The 25,367-nt window shown below is 38.6% G+C and overlaps 1 long non-coding RNA gene across 2 annotated transcripts in view; it reads right to left on the bottom strand.

The window, feature by feature from the left end:
• Nucleotides 1-25,367, bottom strand: part of Gm40062 — an 88,654-nt gene that overhangs the window by 32,804 nt on the left and 30,483 nt on the right. The window contains exon 1 of one of the 2 annotated variants that reach the window (XR_867338.1): nt 24,533-24,679. The exons of the other annotated variant lie outside the window; for it this stretch is intronic. This is a non-coding gene — a long non-coding RNA (predicted gene, 40062). Of the gene's footprint in view, nt 1-24,532; nt 24,680-25,367 lie in introns of those variants that run through there. 2 annotated transcript variants of the gene reach the window in all.

The raw sequence follows: 25,367 nt of genomic DNA, 5'->3' as shown, positions 1-25,367 counted from the left end.
AAATGAAAGGGTCTCTCCACAGAGTGGAAGGTGGTTCTGTAGGGTCTAAGATTTGTGCCAAGCTGAGGAATATGGGTATGCTGACTTAGGAAAGGAATTGAGAACCAGCATTAGTGGTGATGGCATGGGAAAGAGTCCGGTACATGTGATTCGTGGATGAGGAGAAGGAGGAATTCTGAAGAAAATAGTAGACAAGAGGCAAAAAGCCATTCCACGGCAGACTGTAGTCAAGAGGGGGCCAAATGCCTCATTTGTGAGAAGCATAAGTGGAAAATGTAGGGAGATTTCAAGGTTACCTGTGACAGTCACCTGTGGTGTTCTGCACCAAAATAGCTGCAAAGTAGAGATTTGTCCAAAGTGTTCTAGTAGTTTATTCAATGGGCGATTTTACCTGAATAGCCAATATAATTCTTTTATTCTTTTTTTTTTTTGAGACAGTGTTTCTCTGTGTAGCCCTGGCTGTCCTGGAACTCAGTCTGTAGATCAGGCTGGCCTTGAACTCAGAAATTTACCTGCCTCTACCTCCCGAGTGCTGGGATTAAGGTGTGAGCTGGCTAACAATATAATTCTAATTGATGAAAGGAAACATAAAAATAAAGAGGTCACTGACTGAGCCTCTTCTTGGTGTCCTGGAATTGATATAGGATGTGCCATGTCTCTGCAATCCACAGCCCTCATTTTCTGTTTCCACTTTCTGAGCTGTAGACTCTGGTTCCAGCTTCCCAAATCACTTCTTTCCCTGGATTCTGTAAATCAACAGCTCTAAAGACAAGATTGTTCTTCTTATCTCTCACTCAAGATGCCTCCTGTTTTTTGTTTCTTTACAACTTGAAAGCACCTTCATGTACTCCTGTCCTGCAACTCCATGGATTTCTACATACACTTAGCTAAGGGCCTGCTCACTAGTGCTGGTTACACTGTAGTTGCTTGTCAACAACTCTCCATGTTTCCTATTTTTCACCACTGTTTAGTATCAAGAACTGGTGCTTACACACAACACTGCCTTATAGATCTGCTGAATGTACATTTTGAAGAATGATGTCATTACCATGCTCAAGATAGTATAGTGAATACTCTTTGCTGCAATGTGTGTAGTAAGACCTATGGTTAGCTATTTTGAATTTCTCTCATGTACATGAGGGTGACATAGGCATGTGCACACAATAATATCAGAGCTCAGAAGTAGGGGCAGAATATCTGGCCTCCCTGAGATAAAGACCATATTTTCCAACTAAATTTCACCAGTGAATTCCCAAGGCTGAGAGCCATTTGTAGGGAATCAGGAGACTAAAAATCAGCAGATTAAGATTTTCTATCTGTTTCTATGCTCAGCACTAATTAAATGTTCAAAGATCTCTGTCAGTTAATAATCTACATTCTTCTAAAAAAACTAAGTGTACATGAAATAATTATTTTAAGAATGTTTTGAAACAGATATGTACATATTAGGACCCATATCTGAATATCTATATCCAAACATGTTTCCTCCTTATTCTGTATCATTTCCCTGGAGACTCAAAGAAGCTGCCCTGTCTCTGTTCCCACATCATCATACATACAACATGAATATTCTAACAGACCTCATGTCTTTTTCAAGTCAGTTTTGAGCTCTGGTCCCACCTGTCAAAGCCCTGCTTCAACAGAGCTTTGTGTGTACTGTTGATTAAATTGGGTTTGTTTCTTTTAAAAGCAAAGGACTAGATGTTCACGTGATTCAGACAGGTAACTACAGGTTGTCTGACATTTGAAAACCATGTTAAGGAAACTAAAAAAGAGTAAGACTTATTCTGGTAGAAGAAAGATAACTGAGGATCATTTAATATGATTTTGGTCTAAACTTAGCACTTTATTTTGAAATCAATAACCTGAGAAGAAAGGACAATTTCAGTGTCTCTAGTCTCAGGTGAACATTGATTTTTAAAGTTTTCAAAAGGCTGTGTAATCGCCTCAGTACGTGTCTGTAAAGGAACACAGTCATCTGATGGCAGTGATCAATCCTGAGGTTGTCTGAAGTCAGACTCAGAGAGCCAGGGCTAGAATAGTGATGGCTTTCTTAACTTTAAAGCAGGTCCTTTCACTTTCCTGTAATGCTATAATGCTATGCATTCAGGACAGGGTTGGATGGAATGACAATGTTTCCAGATTTAATAAAATTCCTAGGGCTTTCAGAGTGGCAGTTTACAGGGGACATAAGAAAAATGAGACAAATATTTAATACATGACAGAATTGTATATGAATCTGTGACATTCACAATTAGGGCACCTTGCAATATTTTATTTGTTTGGCTACTTGAGTTTATATGCACTATATTTGTAGGTGACTACAGAGTCCAGAGGGCATTGTTTGCTTTGGAACTGGAATTACATACTAGTAATGCCTGTTGCCACTGTCCTTCAAAGCTGGACACTGTTTCAAATACTCAACAACATTTAAAGTAAATGTCTGAAGTGGCAGTAGGCACTGGATGAATCCTATTTTTAATATCTAAAACCAGGATTTTGTGGCACTATCTAATGAAAGCAAATCTTCTCACTTTAACCAGGATAGAGTTGATATCCAGTGCTTCTGTGGATACTTTTGTGTGTTAAATATATCACTTTTCAGTCAAAATACCTAAGAAGCAATATTCAATCTTTCATCCACTTGGTAAATATTTATTAAATAGCTAATATATGCCAGATATTATGAGATATTCAGAGACCAGCTTCAATGTGTCATAACCATATATATATATATATATATATATATATATATGTTCAGGCATAACAGAATAGGAAGGCAAATTTATTTTATGAATATATTTTTTATCAGCTTTAGTACTTTCTATTGCCTGGGCTCCTAAAAGTATGCAAATGTGAAGAATAGTGTGGGAGATAGACTCATGCAAGTCACATAAAAACATATAGTTTTTCTATAAACCAATATCTCAATGACATTTGGGTTTCTGTGAACCCATATAACAGAAAATGTCATTTGCATCTGAGAATAGTTTTTACATTAAAACTGAAGAATAAAGCTGGGCAGTGGTGGCACACACCTTTAATTCCAGCACTTGGGAGGCAGACACAGGCAGATTTTTGAGTTTGAGGCCAGCCTGATCTACAGAGTGAGTTCCAGGACAGCCAGGGCTACACATAGAAACCCTCTCTCTAAGAACAAACAAACAAACAAAAAAACAAAATCAAAGCAAAAACACCCCTGAAGAATAAGTCCAATATACATGCATGCAAGTTAACGCAGGGAGAGATTTAGCAAGTTTGAAGCCAGCTCCAAAATATATAGAAAGACCCTACCTCAAACATGTGAATCAATTAGTCAGTAAAACTGGAAGAATGACTAAAAGATAAATTGATAAAGGGATATGGAGAAGGAACTTTGAGGCAAGGGACACAACAACTACAATTATCCTGTGGTAGAGTTATATCCTCAAGGACTTGAAAGAATTAGAGCATAGTTGGCAGAAGAGTCTAAGAGAGCTTATGTGGCATTGGGGAATGTGGCATATTGCTGGGTTCTCATTTCCTTCCTAAGGACAACAGTTTGGAGTTATCCATAGCAAGGGAGAATGTCATAAAGTCTTTCCGATGACTTGTTGAATGAGTTTTTCAGAAGAGCTCCCAAAGAAAGGGGATGTTGGCAGGATTGTGAAAATTGACCAACATCCCCAAACGTTCACCCTTTTCTCTAACCTTTTAAAAAAAATTGAGTTGTAAGTTTTTACACCACAATTAGGCAATATACAAAACCACAAGCTTCCTTTATCATACAATACCCTTCACCCCCAAACTCTGATTCACAGATACACATGAGCCTGCCCAGAAGAAAGAAGTAAAAGGCTCTTTATGATAATTGGCTTTATTTGGCAACTTGACTACTTCTATAATACTTCTGGAACTAAAACCCAAACCGCAGGGTATGCCTGTAAGATATTTTATAGAATGGGTCATTTAAAGTGGGAAAACCCATCCAAATCTGAGCCATCGGTCTTAAGACTGCCCACACAATAGGACATAGAAGGAAGTTTTAGATTTTTGCTTGTGTTCCATCATTGGCAAGCTGCTCTATCCTGTTGATGAAGTATTTTTTCACTGATATTAGAACATGCTTCTTCAGGAAGCCAATATAGACTAAAGATGATCAGCTTTCTAAGAATGCTCTAGAATTCTAGCACCAGATTGGTACTTTAGAGATGGTAATCTTCATGAGCTGAACAGCTACTGGATTCTTGGCCTTTGTGTCAGGAGGTGATCATTGTTGGACTTAGCTTGACCACAGCTTGTAAGTCACATATAAATATATAAACCATATATTTATATGTGCACTCTATTAGGTCTGTTTTTTTATGGAACTATGATATACCCAAGTCTCTATCACCTCCTTGCTCAAATTCAATGTCAAGCCATCCTATGAATGAACACCAGTAGCACTAGACAACATTTCTAGCCCTTCTGGTCAGCGCCAGCACCCGGTCACCTTGGGCACAGAGTTGGCAGACACCCCCAAGGTCCCCTAGAGGACTCTCCACATGATCTTAGGACCTCTGGTGAGTGGAACACAACTTCTGGTCCAATCCAATCGCACGGGACCTAAGACAGCATTAGGGAAGCAGAAAACCCGACTGACCAGGGTCACAAATCCCTTCTGGTCAGCTCCAGCACTGGGTCACCTTGGGCCCAGAGTCAGTGTACACCCCCAAGGTTCCCTAGAGGACTCTCCACGAGATTGTAGGACCACCTGTGAGTGGAACACAACTTCTGTTCCAACCCAAACATGGAGGACATGAGACAGCATTAGGGAAGCAGAAAACCCAGCCTGACCAGGGTAACTAATCCCTTCTAGTCAGGGCCAGCACCGGGTCACCTTGGGCACGAAGTTGGCAGACAACCCCAAGGTCCCTAGAGGACAGCTTCTGAGGCAGGACCCATATAGGGCTCCAGACATCCGGGCACCTTCCCTGCCAGAGGAGAGATGTCCACCCCACCCGGGAGGGCTTTACCAGAGAACCTGGGGGAACCATCTTGGTTCCTGGATCCCTCCAAGACTAGTCTGGACAGGTGAGAGTGCTGACTACAGAAGCTAACAGCTTCTGGAACAGGCCCTTTTTGGGCCTTCATCTTTTGCCAGGAGGCAGGTCCGAATGCCAGATATCTGTGCACCTTTCCTATAATAGGAGAGCTTGCCTGCAGAGAGTGCTCTGACCACTGAAACTCAGGAGAGGTCTAGTCTCCCAGGTCTGCTGATAGAGGCTAACAGAATCATGAGAAGAAAAAGCTCTAAACAGAGACAACAATAATAACTAACTCTAAAAATTACCAGATGGTGAAAGACAACGTAAGAATCTTACTAACAGAAACCAAGACCACTCACCATCATCAGAACCCAGCACTCCCACCTCAACCAGTCCTGAGCACCCCAACACATCTGAAAAGCTAGACCGGATTTAAAAGCATATCTCATGATGATGGTAGAGGACATCAAGAAGGACTTTAATAAATCACTTAAAGAAATACAGGAGAACACTGCTAAAGAGTTACAAGTCCTTAAAGAAAAACAGGAAAACACAATCAAACAGGTAGAAGTCCTTACAGAAAAAGAGGAAAAAACATACAAACAGGTGATGGAAATGAACAAAACCATACTAGACCTAAAGAGGGAAGTAGACACAATAAAGAAAACTCAAAGTGAGGCAAAACTGGAGATAGAAACCCTAGGAAAGAAATCTGGAACCATAGATTTGAGCATCAGCAACAGAATACAAGAGATGGAAGAGAGAATCTCAGGTGCAGAAGATTCCATAGAGAACATTGGCACAACAATCAAAGAAAATGGAAAATGCAAAAAGATCCTAACTCAAAATATCCAGGAAATCCAGGACACAATGAGAAGACCAAACCTACGGATAATAGGAGTACGTGAGAATGAAGATTTTCAACTGAAAGGGCTAGCAAATATCTTCAACAAAATTATAGAAGAAAACTTCCCAAACCTAATGAAAGAGGTGCCCATGAACATACAAGAAGCCTACAGAATTCCAACTAGACTGGACCAGAAAAGAAATTCTTCCCGATACATAATAATCAGAACAACAAATGCACTAAAAATAGAATATTAAAAGCAGTAATGGAAAAGGGTCAAGTAAAATATAAAGGCAGACCTATCAGAATTACACCAGACTTTTCACCAGAGACTATGAAAGCCAAAAGATTCTACAGATGTTAAACAGACACTAAGAGAACACAAATGCCAGCCCAGACTTCTATACCCAGAGAGACTTTCAAATGCCATAAATGGAGAAACCAAAGTATTCCACAACAAAACCAAATCCACACATTATCTTTCCATGAATCCAGCCCTTCAAAGGATAATAACAGAAAAAAACCAATACAAGGACAGAAACCATGCCCTAGAAAAAGCAAGAAAGTAATCCTTCAACAAACCTAAAGAAAGACAGCCACAAGAACAGAATGGCAACTCTAACAACAAAAATAATAGGAAGCACCAATTAGTTTTCCTTAATATCCCTTAATATCAATGCACTCAATACCCCAATAAAAAGACATAGACTAACAGACTGACTACACAAACAGGACCCAATATATTGCTGCTTACAGGAAACCCATCTCAGGGAAAAACACAGACACTACCTCAGAATGGAAGGCTGGAAAACAATTTTCCAAGCAAATGGTCTGAAGAAACAAGCTGGAGTAGCCATTTTAATATCTAATAAAATCGACTTCCAACCCAAAGTTACCAAAAAAACAAGGAGGGACACTTCATACTCATCAAAGGTAAAATATTCCAAGAGGAACTGTCAATTCTGAATATCAATGCTCCAAATGCAAGGGCAGCCACATTCATTAAAGAAACTTTAGTAAAGCTCAAAGCACAGTTTGCACCTCAAACAATAATAGTGGGAGACTTCAACACACCACTTTCACCAATGGACAGATCATAAAAACAGAAACTAAACAGGGAAACAGTGAAACTAACAGAAGTTATGAAACAAATGGATTTAACAAATATCGACAGAATATTTTATCCTAAAACAAAAGGATATACCTTCTTCTCAGCACCTCATGGGACCTTCTCCAAAATTGACCATAAAATTAGTCACAAAACAGGCTTCAGCAGATACAAAAGTATTGAAATTCTCCCATGCATCCTATCAGATCACCATGGACTAAGGCTGAGCTTCAATAGCAACATAAATAATAGAAAGCCAACATTCATGTGGAAACTGAACAACACTCTTCTCAATGATACCTTGGTGAAGGAGGGAATAAAGAAATAAATTAAAGACTTTTAGAGTTTAAAGAAAATGAAGCCACAATATACCCAAGCTTATGGGTCACAATGAAAGCATTTCTAAGAGGAAAACTCAAAGCTCTGAGTGCCTCCAAAAAGAAACTAGAGAGAGCATACACTAGCAGCTTGACAACACAACTAAAAACTCTAGAACAGAAGGAAGCAAATTTACCCAAGAGGAGTAGATTTGGGGGGGGGGGGATTAATATGATTTATTTCAGTATCAGTCTTAGTGGTGGCTGAGGTGGGCAACACAGGGCGAGGGTAGGAGCATACATCCCAGATTCTCAGGTGACAACCCAATTAGCAAGGTCCTGTTACTGAGCAGAAGGAAGAGTGAGGTACTCCAGGAGCCAGACTTTCCCAGAGCGGGAGATGGGGCTTACTCTTGCCAGCTCATGGTCCCCTCCACTGGTTCTTGGTACCTACCACTCTCCTTTAGAGGAGACCCAGAGGCACCATGCAGGCAAGATGGGCTGGGCAGAAAGCAAAGCTGGAGAAATAATCAAACTCACAGCGAAATCAACCAAATGGAAACAAGAAGAATTATTCAAAGAATTAACCAAACGAGGAGCTGGTTCTTTGAGAAAATAAACAAGATAGATAAACCCTTAGCCAGACTCACTAGAAGGCACAGGGACAGCATGCTAAATAACAAAATCAGAAATGAAAAGGCAGACATAACAACAGATCCTGAAGAAATCCAAAACACCATCAGATCCTCCTACAAAAGACTATACTCAATAAACCTGGAAAACCTGGATGAAATGGACAAATTTCTAGACAGATACCAGGTACCAAAGTTAAATGAGGATCATGTTAGTGATCAACACAGTCCTATATCCCCTAAAGAAATAGTCACAGTCATTAATACTCTCCCAGCCAAAAAAAGCCCTAGACCAGATGGGTTTAGTGAAGAGCTCTATCAGACCTTCAAAGAAGATCTAATTCCAGTGTTTCACAAACTATTCCACAAAATAGAAGCAGAAGGTACTCTACCCAACTCATTCTATGAAGCCACAATTACTGTGATACCTAAACCACAGAAAGACCCAACAAAGATAGAGAACTTCAGACCAATTTCCCTTATGAATACCGATGCAAAAATACTCAATAAAATTCTCGCTAACTGAATCCAAGAACACATCAAAACAATCGTCCATCCTGACCAAGTAGGTTTCATTCCAGGGATGCAGGGATGGTTTAATATACAGAAATCCACCACCATAATCCACTATATAAACAAACTCAAAGACAAAAACCACATGATCATCTTATTAGATGTGGAGAAAGCATTTGACAAAATCCAACACCCATTCATGATAAAAGCCTTGGAACGATCAGGAATTCAAGTTCCGTACCTAAACATGATAAAAGCAATCTACAGCAAACCAGTAGCCAACATGGTGAGAAGCTGGAAGCAATCCCAATAAAATCAGGGACTAGAGAAGGCTGCCTACTTTCTCCATACCTATTCAACATAGTATTTGAAGTCCTTCCCAGAGAAATTAGACAACAAAAGGAGATCAAGGGGATACAAATTGGAAAGGAAGAAATCAAAATATCACTTTTTGCAGATGATATGATAGTTTATATAAGTGACCCTAAAAATTCCACCAGAAAATTCCTAAACCTGATAAACAACTTCAGTGAAGTAGCTGGATATAAAATTAACCAAACAAGTCAATGGCCTTTCTCTACACAAAGAATAAACAGGCTGAGAAAGAAATTAGGGCAACAACACCCTTCTCAATAGTCACAAATAATATAAAATACCTTGGTGTGACTCTAACTAAGGTAGTAAAAGATATCTATGATACGAACTTCAAGTCTCTGAAGAAAGAAATTAAAGAAGTGCTAAGAAGATGGAAAGATCTCCCATGCTCATGGATTGGCAGGATCAATAAGGTAAAAATGGCTGTCTTGCCACGAGCAATCTACAGATTCAATGCAATCCTCATCAAAATTCCAAATCAATTCTTCAATGAGTTAGAAAGCCAATCTGCAAATTCATCTGGAATAACAAAAAACTAGGATAGCAAAAACTCTTCTCAATGATAAAAGAACCTCTGGTGGAATCACCGTGCCCAACCTAAGGCTGTACTACAGAGCAATTGTGATTAAAAAATCTGCATGGTACTGGTATAGCAACAGACAAGTAGACCAATGGAATAGAATTGAAAACCCAGAAATGAACCCACACACCTATGGTCACTTGATTTTTGACAAGGGAGCTAAAACCATCCAGTGGAAAAAAGACAGCATTTTCAACAAATGGTGTTGGCACAACTGGTGGTTATCATGTAGAAGAACTTGAATTAATCCATTCCTATCTCCTTGTACTAAGGTCAATTCTAAGTGGATCAAGGAACTCCACATAAAACTAGAGACAGTGAAACTTATAGAGGAGAAAGTGGGGGGAAATCCTCGAATATATGGCCACAGGGGAAAAATTCCTCAATAGAACAGCAATAGCTTGTGCTGTAAGATCTAGAATCGACAAATGTGACCTCATAAAATCGCAAAGGTTCTGCAAGGCAAAAGCCACTGTCAATAAGACAAAAAGGCCACCAAGAGATTGGGAAAGGATCTTTACCTATCCTAAATCAGATAGGGGACTAATATCCAATATATATAAAGAACTCAAGAAGGTCGACTCCAGAAAATCAAATAACCCCATTAAAAAATGGGGTTCAGAGCTAAACAAAGAATTCTCACCTGAGGAATACTGAATGGCTGAGAAGCACCTGAAAAAATGTTCAGCATCCTTAATCATCAGGGAAATGCAAAACAAAACAACCCTGGAGTTCCACCTCACACCAGTCAGAATGGCTAAGATCAAAAATTCAAGTGACAGCAGATGCTGGCAAGGATGTGGAGAAAGAGGAACACTCCTCCATTGTTGGTGGGATTGCAAGCTTGTACAACCACTCTGGAAATCAGTCTGGCAGTTCCTCTGAAAATTGGACATAGTATTACTGGAGGAACCCGTAAAACCTCTCCTGGGCATATATCCAGAAGATGTTCCAACCGGTAAGAAGGACACATGCTCCACTATGTGTCGAGTCCGCTCTTGACCAGCAAGAACGACAAGACCACCAGTCCTTCTAACAGCAGTTTATTCAGTTCTAATTCTTCTTGTTTATATCTCCCTTGTTTATATCTCCCCCGAGCCCTGGGCCTCTCACTCTTTTATACTCTCAGTTCCCATCCACGCACAGCAGGCCACGCCACCTCACCAGGCATGCAGCTTCAGCTAATCAGGGCAGCAGGGGCATATCTCCATCAAAATGGATTCACTGGTATCCTGGTACACCTGCGCAGCTCTCAAGATGTTTGTGGCTTATATGAGGAAGTCAGGTGCAAGTCATACGACTTAGCTGCAGTCCCTGGCACCTTTGGGACTGCCGCCACACTCGCTCCTAACAACTATGTTCATAGCAGCCTTATTTATAATAGCCAGAAGCTGGAAAGAACCCAGATGTCCCTCAATAGAGGAATGGATACACAATGGAGTACTACTCAGCTATTAAAAAGAATGAATTTATGAAATTCCTAGGCAAATGGATGGTCCTGGAGGGCATCATCCTGAGTGAGGTAACCCAATCACAAAAGAACTCACATGATATGTACTCACTGATAAGTGGATATTAGCCCAGAAACTTAGAATACCCAAGATACAAGATACAATTTGCAAAACACATGAAATTCAAGAAGAACGAAAACCAAAATGTGGATACTTTGCCCCTTAGAATTTGGAATAAAACACCCATGAAGGAGTTACAGAGACAAAGTTTGGAGCTGAGACGAAAGGATGGACCAAAGAGACTGCCATACCCGCGGATCCATTCTATAATCAGCCTCCAATAGCTGACACCATTGCATACACTAGCAAGATTTTGCCGAAAGGACCCAGTCTTTTTTGAGGCTATGCTGGGGCCTAGCAATCACAGAAGTGGATGCTCACAGTCAGAGCTATTGGATGGATCACAGGGCCCCCAATGGAGGAGCTAGAGAAAGTACCCAAGGAGCTAAGGGGGTCTGCAACCCTATAGGTGGAACAACAATATGAACTATCCAGTACCCCCCCGGAGCTCATGTCTCTAGCTGCATATGTATCAGAAGATGGCCTGATTGGCCATCAGTGGAAAAAGAGGCCCATTGGTCTTGCAATCTTTATATGCCTTAGTACAAGGGAACGCCAGGGCCAAGAAGTGGAAGTTGTTGGGTAGGGGAGTGGGGAAGAGGATATGGGGGACTTTTGGGATAGCTTTGAAAATGTAAATGAAGAAAATACCTAATAAAAAAAGAAATCATTTCTAAGAATGCTAGCTATTAGAGCCCTATTGATGTATGTATTAATTAATTGACCTTTTCCTTTACCCATAACCATGTTAAGAGTATAAAAAACATACTACCTATAATTGTAATTAAAGAACTTGGTGGGTATTCATGATTTAATATTTCTCATCTGCAGTACAAATTCTTCTAAAGATAAGGACAAAGTATTTAGAAGTAGAAGCCCAGTAGAATACTTCATACTTTTTCTGTTGAGATAATTGTATCACTTCTTCTGGTGAAAAATAGTGAAAGAAGAAAATGTATGAAGGGAAAGAGCAAACAGCTGGAATCTAAATGAATAATCTGGACTCAGTCTGTAACACAGGACCACTAAATTTGACTGTTATTTTGAGCCTTGGTAATTTAAAGCAGTCACATGAAAATAAAGGATACACTTAGACACAAATAAAAAATAGTAAACAATAATTTAAACTCAAACAGTAAAGATGTTTGAGACAACCAAGAAAAAGAGGCACTGCCACAGAGTCATATAAGATAGACTCAAATGATCTGAAAATGTAAAAGTAGAAAAGGTGTTAAACACTGAACAAAGTTAAGAAAAAAAGGCAAGTAGTAATAGGAAAAGAGGGCAGATGAGGATACTCAATGTTAAAGGGAGCCAAATGCCAGACAGATGATCAGTCAGATGCAGGAGTAGGGTCAAAGTCAGAGTGGACTATTAGAAAGATGTCAGACAGATCATCATGACACATTGTAGGAGAGGGTTAAAGGTGGTTATGACTAAAATCAGGGGCAGTCCAGATTGTAAAGTGAACAGGAAATGGAAGTTGAAGGATGAAGTAGTTAGAGCAATTCCTCTAGTCATCAATCCCTTTAGTGACTTGGGCAGGTTAAAGTGAGTGAAATGATCATTGAGCCAGTCCATCAATGGATATAAGATGACAATTCACTCTCAGAGCTTACAAAGTGAGAGCATAAAATGGAATTGGAATTACTAATTAGATAACACTTAGATATCTGCAATGAAAGTGGGAAATGGAGTTATTCTGCCATGGAACAAAGGGCTTAGAGGTATACTCCACTGACTCTACACAAGAAGCCGTTTAAAGGTGTTGAAACTACAGAAATCAAATCTGGCTCTTAATGCATCTTTTACTGATATCTGGGAAATATTCAATCCAATGTGTATGGAAATATTGAAATTTAAATGTAGTTACATTATCAAATTATATTTAACACATGATTTTAGTTCTGATTTATACTGCCTAAATATTATGGTTTCCCGGTGTCTTATTTTGTCATAAATATTTCCATAATGGCCTAGAAGTCAACCTGAAGCCTAAGTCAAGCTCTTGGATTTTGCATGGATTAGAATGCTTGGTGTGTTGTGGGATTAGGTTTTCTGATATATTTGTCTCTATCCACAATTTACAGCTATATGACTCTGGTCTGAGTAAGTAAGGGAATACTTAACACAAGATTGTGTAGCTAGTGAGTCACAGGCTGGGGCAAAAGCCACTTAGCCTGAGCTTTGTTCCATTACTATGTACTATTGTCCTCATAAAGTCACAGTTTTAAATAAACTAGATTAATTGAAAGTAAATACTTTATTATCACTCTTCAAAGCTGCTCTGCATTCTGACCTGGTTTTAATCATGGAAAAGAATTTGCTGCATAAATGTTTCATCATGTAAATGAGCATTTATTACACACAACCCTTCATGGCTTTGCTCTTTTGGAAATTTTTTAAATCTCCCTTGGAGTTATTTATTGGAACAGATGGTATTTTATGCCCTTTCATTTAGTAAAGCATGGTTTCTTCTAAGCCTTAGAATTTAGGGTAATCAGGAGGATCACTTTGATGCTTCGAGCTTTCTTTCCAAGACAGAGAAGATCGTATCAGAGGTAGGTAGAAAGGCTTTCTACTTTCTGTAAGACAGTAATACTTGTTGCTTGGCTGGTTTGTTGGTAGATTTAACAATTGACTGGAATTTAAGTTGAATACACTTATAGGAGAAGATTAGGAAAGTAAAATGTGTTAGCCATGAAGTAGAAATAAGTGAAAAACAAGAAGCTGTGTAATCTTTAGGTTTTTGAATTTTGTTTTCAGACACAGATATTTCTGTGAGTTCAATATAAATTCCTAGTACCGACTAATGCTTGGAATGGCACCCATGGGAGGAAACATGAGATTAATTTGTTATTTAAATATTTTTAATGAATGAATGAATGAATGAATGGTATAGTTCCTAGCTATAACTGTGTCCAATTAAACTCTAATTTGATTAAAATCAAGCGTCAAATTCAATAATAGGATATAATGTCTTATAATATAATAAGAATGTATTATAAATCATTTATTCAGGATACTAATTTTTCTGGATAGAAAATTTTCCTTAAGGTTAAGACTGGGTCTTTAAGACGGTAACAAAGCAATTTCTTTATTATTTATTTTAAGTTACTCTGGAAACATGTTATATACATACATCAGTCAATATTAACTGGTAGTTTTATGCACCATTTTTGTTGAACTATAATACTCAGATATTTGCTCAAACAGTACTATTTCTATGAGGATGTGTTTGGGACATTGCATTTAAATCAGTGAACTCTAAGTTAAAAGGTTGATGATGTGAGCAGACTTCTTCAATCTCTGGAAGCCTCAATAGAGCAAGAGGTTATCATTTTCCAGAAACAGGGAATACCATAGCACAATAACCTCATACTCTGTCTATATCAAGTGCTTTATATCAATCTGCCTTCAGATTCTAATCACAACTCTGCCCTAAACATTCAGCCTGCTGGTCTCATTTAATAGAGTTCAGGCTTGCTAAACAGATGACTCAGTTTTTTAAAATTAATCTCTCTTTCTCTTGTTGCTTCTGTTTTTCTACAGATCCTTAACCAACATAATAATATTTTATTTAATAAATTTAGAAGCCATTGTCTATGTCATCCAGGTAGAAACAGAAGTTAGACAGATGATTCCATAGTTAAGAAACCAGTATGTGATGATGGTTAGTTTTAGTTGTCCATTTGACAAGATCTAGAGCCACTTAAGAGACAATGCTCTAGAAATGTTTGAGAGAACTTCTAGATTGTGTAAATTAAGGGGAAAAGAACCAACTAAATATGGGTAGCACAATTCCATAGGCAGGGTCCCAGAATGATACAAGCATTCATTGGTCTAAGCTTCCTGATTGTGGACTCAGTATGATCAGCCCCTAATGCCCTTGATACTATGACCTCCTTACCCCAAATAAACTCTTAAGTTGTTTTTGCCTCAGATATGAACGTGTTATTAACCAGTGGGCCATTGCTCTGACAAATGTGACCTTGTTGTTCTTAGCCCTTGGGACTTAGTGCAAGAGGGATGATGAAGAGTTTGAAACACTGGGCTAGAAAACACTATGAACATTGTGAGCAGAGATTAACTGACTATCCTGGTGGGGAATTAGCAGTCTGAAATGGTTAAGGAAATGCTGAGGAAAATGCAGACTGTAAAGGCCCAGCTCATGAGGTTTCAGAGGGAAATGGAGACTCCAATGGGAACTGAGCCAAACTTTTTTCTTTTCTTTTTTTTTTTTTTTTTTTTTTTTTGAGCCTGCCTCCTGGAAGAAGTTGTGTTCCAGTTGTGACCCTGATCAGGTCAGGTTTTCTGCTTCCCTAATTAATGCAGTCTCAGGTCCTGCAAGATTGAATTGGAGCAGAGGCTGTGTTCCACTCACCAGAGGTCTTAAGTTCCTGTGGAGGCTCTTGTTGGGACAGTGCAGGTGTCTGGACACTCTGCACCCAAGGTACCCCGGGGCTCGCATTGGAACTATTTGTATCACCACTGCATTGCTGATATCTGGCATAGAAATTAGAGATAATAATAAATGTCAGACACATTTTGTATAACTTATATTTTATATACTTTTTGTTTCATAATGACTATGTATAATGAGTAACAATGACCACATCAGCAAATATTTTTATTTAATAGCATAAGAGTTTGAAATAACTATTGCGTTTCTTTATTCTATAGGGAATTTTTCTGTGTGACTGGGTAGATTCAAATAGACTACAGCTTCCACTGAGAGAATAACACATAGAATGGCATGTAAAACAAACAAATGAACAAACCATATGCATTTTGAAGAGGAAATTTATGAAGGCAATCAAGAGAAGGAATAAGAATTCAAAAGAGGTGTACTGATATTTTCCAGAGATTTTCTTTCCAGAAAGCCTTTTTCAATAATAATCATAGGGAAGGAGGCTGAGGAACCCAATAAAGAACTGTACACATGTCTTAGGGTTTACTAGATATAAGATAATTTCATGAAGCTAAAAAGACATACACATGGGACAAGGTGTAGGAAAGTGGAATTGAGGCAAACAGTCACAATGAGGTTGTTATCATCTGCAGTATTTTAACAAAAAAGAGAACATACTCATTTTCACAGAGAAAATTAAAATTAAATTAGAACTGATAAAGCAATGTGATGAATCCCATTACTCTCTCTGTGTGAGCTCATACCAGGAAATGATTAACTCTATAACAAATGCAGAGGTGGGAAAAGAAATGACAGCCAGAAAGGGGGGGAAATCACAGAACAAACAATATATATTTTTTCTAAACCTTAAGGCATATACAGAAATCCTCTAGAGAAAGAATATTTGACTACTCAACAATATCAGAGGAAGCCAGGGGATGAGTGCAAACAGTGCCCCTGAGTATAGAACACATGGTGGGAGGGGCAGAAGGCTCAGTTCAACTCAGATTAGTTAAGAAACATGAGGTAGAAAGATCAATGAAGGCCAAGGAACAATCTGTGTGTGTGTGTGTGTGTGTGTGTGTGTGTGTGTGTGTGTGTCTGTGTGTGTGTGTGTGTGTCTGTGTGTGTCTGTGTGTGTCTGTGTGTGTCTGTGTGTGTCTGTGTGTCTGTGTGTGTCTGTGTCTGTGTGTCTTTGTGTGTGTGTGTGTGTGTGTTTCAATCCTGTACCCTATGAGAGCAAAAGATGATAATTTTCATGGGAGAAGATGAGATAGTAGGACACAGAGAGGAATAGATTTGAAAGAGCTTTAAGTGTCAGAAAATCTCATGAGTGACAGGAAATGTAATTGCATTTCCTGTAGTGCTTCCATGATTAGGAATATGAAAAACAAATAACAACAGGGCAGGGGCAGTGATTCTCTTTGCTTTGGGGTTATGTTTTTCTTTTGCTTTGCTCGTTTTGTTTCTTTAAGATCTAGTTTTGCATGGTGGAGGTGGCATGAAAAGACAGATACAAGGTCAGATAATTTTGAGATTTATGCAGTGTTTGTGGATGAACCTGCAGGCTTAACATTTATGAGATAAATTGGATCATCTGCCATCTATAGGTAACTATAAACTACAGTTGTGATATAAGTCAGAGTTAACAAAAGGAAAAAAATAAGAAGTTAGATATAGTAGAAGTTTATTGAACAAATGTACTTCAGAAATAGGTATAGAAATATAGTATGAATTGGTTGAAAATGGGGTGGGGGCATCCATGTAGAGAAAGAATGCTGGGGTGTTCAGGGTTTTCACAAAAATAAATCCACAAAAAATGGGGTATTGGGTTGTTAGAATGGCAAATGAAACTTTGGTGATACTCAAATGAAGAGGGGCATTTGGGAGTTCAGCATGAGAGTTAAGGACAGAGAAGAAGTATTATTAAAGAACTTGAGATAGTCCTGTGGAACCTCAAACTTTTAGCCTGCATCCCAGCTCCAAAAATTATGACTCTGAGATGTAATTCTATGAATAAATGCCTAGATCATAAGCCTGGGCTTATTCCTCAACTAATAACTTAATTAACCTGTTTATTCTAGTCTATGAATGTTATGTGGCAGGATATCTCTTCTCACTTTCATGTATGTGTCTTCTCAGAGTTAGAGGAGAATTTATTCCTGCCTAACTCTACCTCAGAGTACCTCTCTTCTGCCTAGCTCTCCCAATTCTTATTTCTTGCCTCAGGTCATTGGTCATCTTCTTTTTTATTGGCAGGTAATGCTTCTATACAGTGCACAAGAGATTTTCTCTACAGTCCTAGGATTGGACATTCATATAAAAGAAACTAGAGAAGAAGCAACTAGAGCAGCCCAAGGAGAGGCAGAGTATAGTCCAAGGGCATGCTCTTCCTACTCAGAAGGAAGTAATGGTTAGAGGGTCTCAGGTAAAGGAGGAAGGCAGGGGAGAGATGAGAATTTTGTACCACATACCTTTCACTTAGGTGTGTGTTTTTGTTGTCTTGTATTTTTTTTACATAGTAGTTAAGATATTCTTAGAGAGCAAAATAGTAAGTATTAATGAAATGATAAGATTTATAAGGATTTTAGAGTAAATCTATGGTCTAGAAGATGACAAGCAAATGAACAAATTGTCCTGCAGAAGATTGAATGGCCTAGTGGGGGTTCACCAATTATGTCTCTAATGGCACCAGGTGGGTCCTTTGGAGAGTCTAATCCTATTGGGTTTATAGCTAAACCATGTTTCTACAAACATTGATATCACCCAAGAAAGTGTTAAAAAAATTTCCAAGGCCACATTTTCATCTAATTAATTTGTCGGAGATAATAATATTCATAAAAGCACATGGGAATCTCCACTGTCCTCATATTGCTAAACTCACTCTAGTCATGTTCTTGACTAACAAACATGCAGCCCAAGCCAGGTCAAACTTGCTATGTAGGCAAGGACAACATTGAACTCCTGATCTTCCTGGCTCTGTATCACAAGTGCTGGGCTAACAGGTATGCACCACTGTACATTGCTCTCACATTTGCATTTCTTTCTATTTTCTTGTCTTTTAAATGGAATTTTTCAGCACCCACACTTCCTTCTAGATTCTCCCCACCTCCTGTTCCCTACCTACCCAACTTGATAATCTTTCTCTCTCTCTCTCTCCCCCCCCCTCCCTTTCCCTTTCCTTCCCATCTCCTCTTCCCCTTCCCTTCTCTGTCTCTCTTTCCCTCTTTCTCTCTCTCTCACAAAACAAACATACCAAAGTCTGTAAAACAGCACCTGACTCAAACCTCATCAAAGAAACTTTTTCTTACAATGAATGAAAATTAATGTAGAGATCTACAAATGGACAATGTGCAGAGAGTGACTTTGGACCATTCATCTTTAATGTAATGTCTTCAATACATTAACATTTAATGTCGAAAGCACCTGCAGCATTTTAGTACCCATATCAGCAAAATTGTCGATAAAGTCTAAGGAAAATTTTAAGTACTGTCAAATTTTAAAAGAAGATGAACGATGCTGAGTTCATATTGTCCACATTTGAGAAGTAATTGTTGATTAAGAATATATATTCAGTAAAAGAATAGAAGTAATATGTCTGAGATGTTTTGTTATTTACCATCCTTCTAATAGTGTTTAATCTTTAAAAAATAACTTTACACACAGAATTATAACACATAATATAGGAAAATGGTTTTTTCTTTTTTATTAGATATTTTCTTTTATTACATTTCAGATGTGATTCCCTTTCTTGGTTCCCCCTCTGAAAACCTCTTATGTCCTCCCACCTCCCTCTGCTCACCAATCCACCCACTCCCACTTCCTGGCCCTGGCATTCCCCTACATTGGAAATAGAACCTTCACAGAACCAAGGACCTCTCCTCCCATTAATGACCAACAAGGCCATCCTCTGCTACATATGCAGCTGGAGCCATGGTTCCCTCCATGTGTACTCTGGTTGGTGGTTTAGTCCCTAGGAATTCTGGTTGGTTCTTATTGTTGTTCCTTCTATGGGGTTACAAACCCCTTCAGCTCCTTAGGTCCTTTCTCTAGTTCCTCCATTGGGGACCCTCCATTGGGGACTCATAGTCCAGTGGTTGGCTGAGAGCATCCACCTCTGTATTTGTCAGGTTCTGGCAGAGCCTCTCAGGAGACAGCTATATCAGGCTTCTGTCAGCAAGCACTTGTTGGCATCCACAATAGTGTCTGGGTTTGGTGACCATATATGGGATGGATGCCCAGGTGGGTCAGTCTCTGGATAGTCTTTCCTTCAGTCTCTGTATCTGTAACTCCTTCCAAGGGTATTTTGTTTTTCTTTCTAAGAAGGAAAGAAGCACCCACAGTTTGATCTTCCTTCTTCTTGAGTTTCATGTGGTTTGTGAATTGTATCTTGGATATTCCGAGCTTCTGGGCTAATATCCATTTATCAGTGAGTGCATGCCATGTGTGTTCTTTTGTGATTGGGTCATATCAGTCATGATAATATTTTCTAGATACATCCATTTGCCTAAGAACTTCATGAATTCATTGTTTTTAATAGCTGAGTAGTATGCCATTGTGTAAATATACCATATTTTCTGTATCCATTCCTCTGCTGAGGGACATTTGGATTCTGTTCTCCCAGTAAAATGTGTTATTATACTTTTATTACTTAAGACAATTTTTAAATTAACTATATTTTGATCATATTCTTTACTTCCCTCAAATCCTTCCAGACCCACTTCTACTCAGCTTTCTTTAAATTCTTTCTCAAAAACAAATAAAAACCCAATACAACACAAGCCCCCCAAAACAAGAAAATATAATAAAACCCCAACTCCCACCCCACAAACAGAAACACTAAATGGGAAAAAAATAAAGGCACACACCAAAAAAACAAAACAAAACAAAACAAACAAACAAACAAAAAAACTGTGGTGTTCATTTTATATTGGTCAAATACTCCCGAACATAAGTCCTGTCGTGGAGTTGTTGATGTACCCAATGTCAATCTCTTGAAGAAAACTGATTTTCTATCTTCTTGTAGGTATTAAGTGACAATTGTATTAAGTTGTTAACCTTAACCCTAGTGACTAGGTTTTCATTCATTCATTCTTTTTTTTTTAATTTGACAAAATAAAACATTATATGATGAGACAAATCTATCACAATGAAGCTGGACAAGACAAGCCAACATACAGAGAGTGGAGGTGGAGAGAGAGAGAGAGGGTAGAGAAAGGAGAGAGAGAGGAGAGAGACAGACAGACACATACACTCATACATACACGCACAGAGAGAGAAAAAGAGAGAGAGAGAGAGAGAGAGAGAGAGAGAGAGACAAACAGACAGACAGAGACAGAGAGACAGAGAAGACACAAGAATCAGAGACCCACTCATTATTACATTCAAGAATCCCAGAAAAACATTAAACAACTAGAAGCCACAATATATAAAGCAAGGGATCTGCTGCAGACCCACGCAGGCTTTCTGCATATTGCTTCAGTCTCCATGAGTTCATATCAGGTGTGGTCATTTTGAGAGCCTTATTTTATCCTGCCTGTCCTTACTTTTACTCTCCTGTCATTTCATCTTATCCTTTGATTTGCAGATTCACCTTGATTTTTACCTTTACAAAATAGATTATTATTAATATTTGATCCATTTGGCAAGATGATATATCTTACCAGTTTCGAGAAGAATTTACAAGTACAAAATATACTGTGCAAATTAATAGTCTTTAACTTACAGTAAGGAATGTGATTTCCAACTGGGATATAACCTTGTTGGTCAGTCAGTCTTACAATTTCACATTGGGGAAGGTAACACTTCACTTGGATGGAAAGAAATAATTCAACCATAAATATATTTGTTAGTTTTATTATATCTCTGATCAAAATCTCTGAGAGAACAATTTAGAAGAAGACTTATTAGTGCTGACAGTTTCCAAGTGACATGACTGCTTCAGTTCATGGTGACTGGTTTACATGCAGTTAGATAGAGCATAATGCAGATGGGACAAAGAGACATAAGGAAGTTAACTAAGTTATGGCAGAAAACAAGTTGTCAGAGGCAACAAGGACAGTCTAGAGATAAGATACCCTTGTGCCCTATGAAATACTCCCTTCATCTGTCGCCTACCTCATAAGTTTCTAGAACTTACAAAATACAATTACCAGTTGCAGACTAAGAGTTCTACCCACGGATCTGCAAGGAACACATGATAGTATCACAAACAAAATGCAAGTTGTGGGTAAGATATTTGTCTGTGTAGTTGGGACATATTTTAGAAGCATCCCCCCATCACCCAACATACACATAAACACACATACACACTAAATCTTCGACATGTGTTGATTTCTCTGTGGTCCTTCTACACACAAACACATTGAACATTAATGCTAATTGCAATTCATTTGTTGTAGTCTATATAAACCAATAAAAAAGAACAAGTTTCAAACACACAAAAAGTGAAGAGACTCAGAAAACCATACTTATCCTCCAAAACATAACAAAAACGAGTATGATTTCAATGAAAAATCTAATAATCTGATCTGCGTCAAAATTATATGAGCCCAGTAGAGGTGAGGAAACAGGGCTTCTTTTGCTTCTATAGATTTGAAGATACATTTTTGCCTTTTGTTTTTTTGTTTTTAGGGATCTGACAAAATTTTCCAGTATGCCTATAGTAAATAATACCCCTACATGCACATGATTATAGTAGCTTCTAGAAAAACATATATTCAATACAAAATCAATACAGTAGTGACTGTCTTCAGCAGACATCTATTAAACACAGTAACATCTAAAGATACATGTTCCCATGAATTAACTCTAAAAGACTTGTAGAGGAGAGGAGAGCAACTATTTCATTTCCAAAGTTGGGATATTGTAACAGAACACTTTCTTCGAGAATATAGGACCCAAATAATGTTACATCAATGTGTTTATTTAGAAAATAGATAAGTGGATATTAGTCCAGAAACTCTAAATACCCAAGATACAATTCACAGACTAAATGAAGCTCAAGAAGAAGGAAGACCAAAGTATGGATACTAAGGTCCTTCTTAGAAGGGGGAACAAAATACCCATAGAGGAGATACAAAGTGTGGAACAGAGACTGAAGGACTGAAGTAGCTGAAGGGATTTGCAGACCCATAGGAGGAACAACAATATGAATCAACCAGTACCTCCAAGGTTCCAGGGACTAAACAAACAACCAAAGACTACACATGGAGGGACCCATCGCTCGAGCTGCATATGTAGCAAAGGATGGCCTTGTTGGACATCAATGGGAGGAAAGGCCCTTGGTCCTGTGAAGGCTTGATACCCCAGTGTAGGGGAATGCCAGAACAGGGAAATAGGAGTGGGTGGGTTGGTGAGCAGGGGGAGGGGAAAAAGGGATAGGGGGTTTTCAGAGGGGGAACCAGGAAATGGGATAACATTTGAAATGTAAATAAAGAAAATATCAAATAAAAAAATGTTCACACACACACAAAAGAAAATAGAAAGCATAAACTTTTTAATGAAGAGTCTTAAAAATGCATAGCTGAGTTTCTAGAAGTACTTTTAAAATTCCAGAAGTCAAACAATAACATCTTACTGGAGACTGACCATCTCAAATCTGAGTACAAATTTATTGCATCACTCTGGTCAGTAAGACTTACCTGGAACAGACTCTAACACAAAGCATGTGACAGCCACTATCTTAGAAACAACATATTCTACTATAATTGTCGTCATTTATTGCATTATTGGAAGGTTATAGAAATATAGTCATTATTTTAAAACCCAGAATTACCCAACAAGCTATCAACTAGGAATACATTTTGATAACTATGAGGTAAGAAGGCATGAACTGGCAGAAGAAATACGAACAGCAAACAGGGTAGGACAATGTCTGCTTTGAAGCAAGTTTCTCGGGGTAATCTCAGACCTACTCTAGCCTCTGCGCTCTCTTCATCACATGTGAAAGTGATAACACAGACCTGGATGTCTCAGGATTCTGCAGAGCCTAAGAATCTGACAAACTTCCTTAGATGCCAGACAGTACGATGACTATTCTGGTTTGTCAACTCAACCATTCTACAATTAACTAAAAGCTAATCCCCACCGGTGGGGGGATGTTTTTCTTTGTTAAATCATTTGAAGTGGGAAGACCCACTTTTTGGGACCCTATGAGACGGGAAGATATAACTTTAATCCAGACCTTTTGGGGTAGGAAGATCCACCTTTAATATGAGCCACACTTGCTGGCAGCCTATATAAAGACCAAAGGAAGATGGATGCTCTCTCTTTGCCTGCTTGCTTTCAGTCTCACTGGAAAGTTCATTTCCTCCTCTGACACTGGAAGCTACCTTTTTTCTTTTTAATTTTTAAAAAATTTTTAGTATTTTAAATAATTTTCAGAATCTAGTCTCTATCCTCCTTCTATTCTGGCCTCCAACAGTCCCCCATCCCATTCCTCCTCCCCATCTCCAAGAGAATGTCCCCACACTACTACACCCCCATACACTGTGAGGCCTCCATACTCCCTGTGGCCCCAAGTATCTCAAGGGCTAGGTACATCTTCTCTTACTGAGGCCAGACCAGGCAGTCCTCCACTGTATATGTGTCAGGGGCCTTGGACCAGCCAGTGTATGCCACCTGGTTGATGGCTCAGTGTCTGAAAGATCTGGAGGTCCAGATTCATTGAGATTGCTGATCTTCCCATGAGGTTGCTCTCCTTTTCAACCTCTTCCAGCCTTTCTCCAATTCAACCACAGGGGTCCCCAACTTCAGACCTTTGGTTGGGTGCAAGTAGGATGACAGCATATGCTGATGTAGGAGGCACAGCTCACAGAAAATATAAGAAAATCCAAAATTACTCAACAAGGGTGGGTGTTATTTAACAACCTGGTGATCTTTTTACTAGTCTATGGAGACAGGCTTCACCAGAATAACTCCCAGACCCCCAGTATTGTTTAGATTCTAATCCTTAGTTTTGCCTCCCAGTAAATAGAACTAATCATTATGAAAGAAATCCCATGTACTTTGCATTTTCCATCATCAGAATCGACCCTTATGCTTTTTACAAATCCTTCCTTCTTAGCCCCAACTTGTTTATCAAACAGTAGAACTCATTCTTATTGTAAAGGCCACAGGTGCTTTGCTATAGAGGTAGACTTTACAAGAGAGTTTAGATATAGCCTACCTTGAAGCTTTGTTGTCATAATTGTCATATGAGTTCATTCTTCACCTCGCAAATTGTTTGTTTCCCTGCTAGCTGTGAAACTTATAGGGATGAAGACATATTGAAGTGCAGCGGCAATATCCAGCCTCTTGGACTGATAAATTCCTGGATGCTGGACTTTGTTGGTAGATAATTGTTGAACTGAACCGTAGTCTACAAGTCATTATATATATGTGTATATGTATATACATGGAATCTCACAGTTGTTTTGATTTGTAATTCCCTGATAACTAAGGATGTTGAGAATTTCTTTAAGTGCTTCTTGATCATTTGAGATTCTTCTGTTGAGAATTCTCTGTTTAGTTCTGTAACCATTTTTTATTTGGGTTATTTGGATTGTTGGCTTCTGACTTCTTAAGTTGTTTATAAATTTTGGATGTTCTCTCTCTGTCAGATTAGGGCTGGTGAGGGTCCTTTCTCAATCTGTAGGCTACTGTTTTGTCCTATTCACATTGTCCTTTGCCTCACAGAAACTTTTCAGTTTCATGAGGACCCATTTATTAATTGTTGATCTTAGAGCCTTAGTCATTGTTGTTCTGTTCAAGATGTTATACCAATGAATTACTTCTGTTCTATTAACATACCACTTTCTGTTTTATTAGATTCAATGTCTCTATTTTTACATTGAGGTCTTTGATCCACTTGGACTTGAGTTTTGTGCAGGGTAATGAGATCTATTGCATTCTTCTACATGCAGGCATTCAGTTAGACCAGATCCATTTGTTGAACATGCTTTCTTTTTACCACTGTATGGTATTTCTTTGTCAAATATCAGGTGTCTATAGGTGTGTGGGTC

The sequence above is a fragment of the Mus musculus genome, chromosome 3, assembly GCF_000001635.26.
Source record: "Mus musculus strain C57BL/6J chromosome 3, GRCm38.p6 C57BL/6J".
NCBI classification, from domain to species: domain Eukaryota; kingdom Metazoa; phylum Chordata; class Mammalia; order Rodentia; family Muridae; genus Mus; species Mus musculus.
Note: the sequence above shows the minus strand (reverse complement) of the source record. Positions and strands in the feature narration are given on the sequence as shown.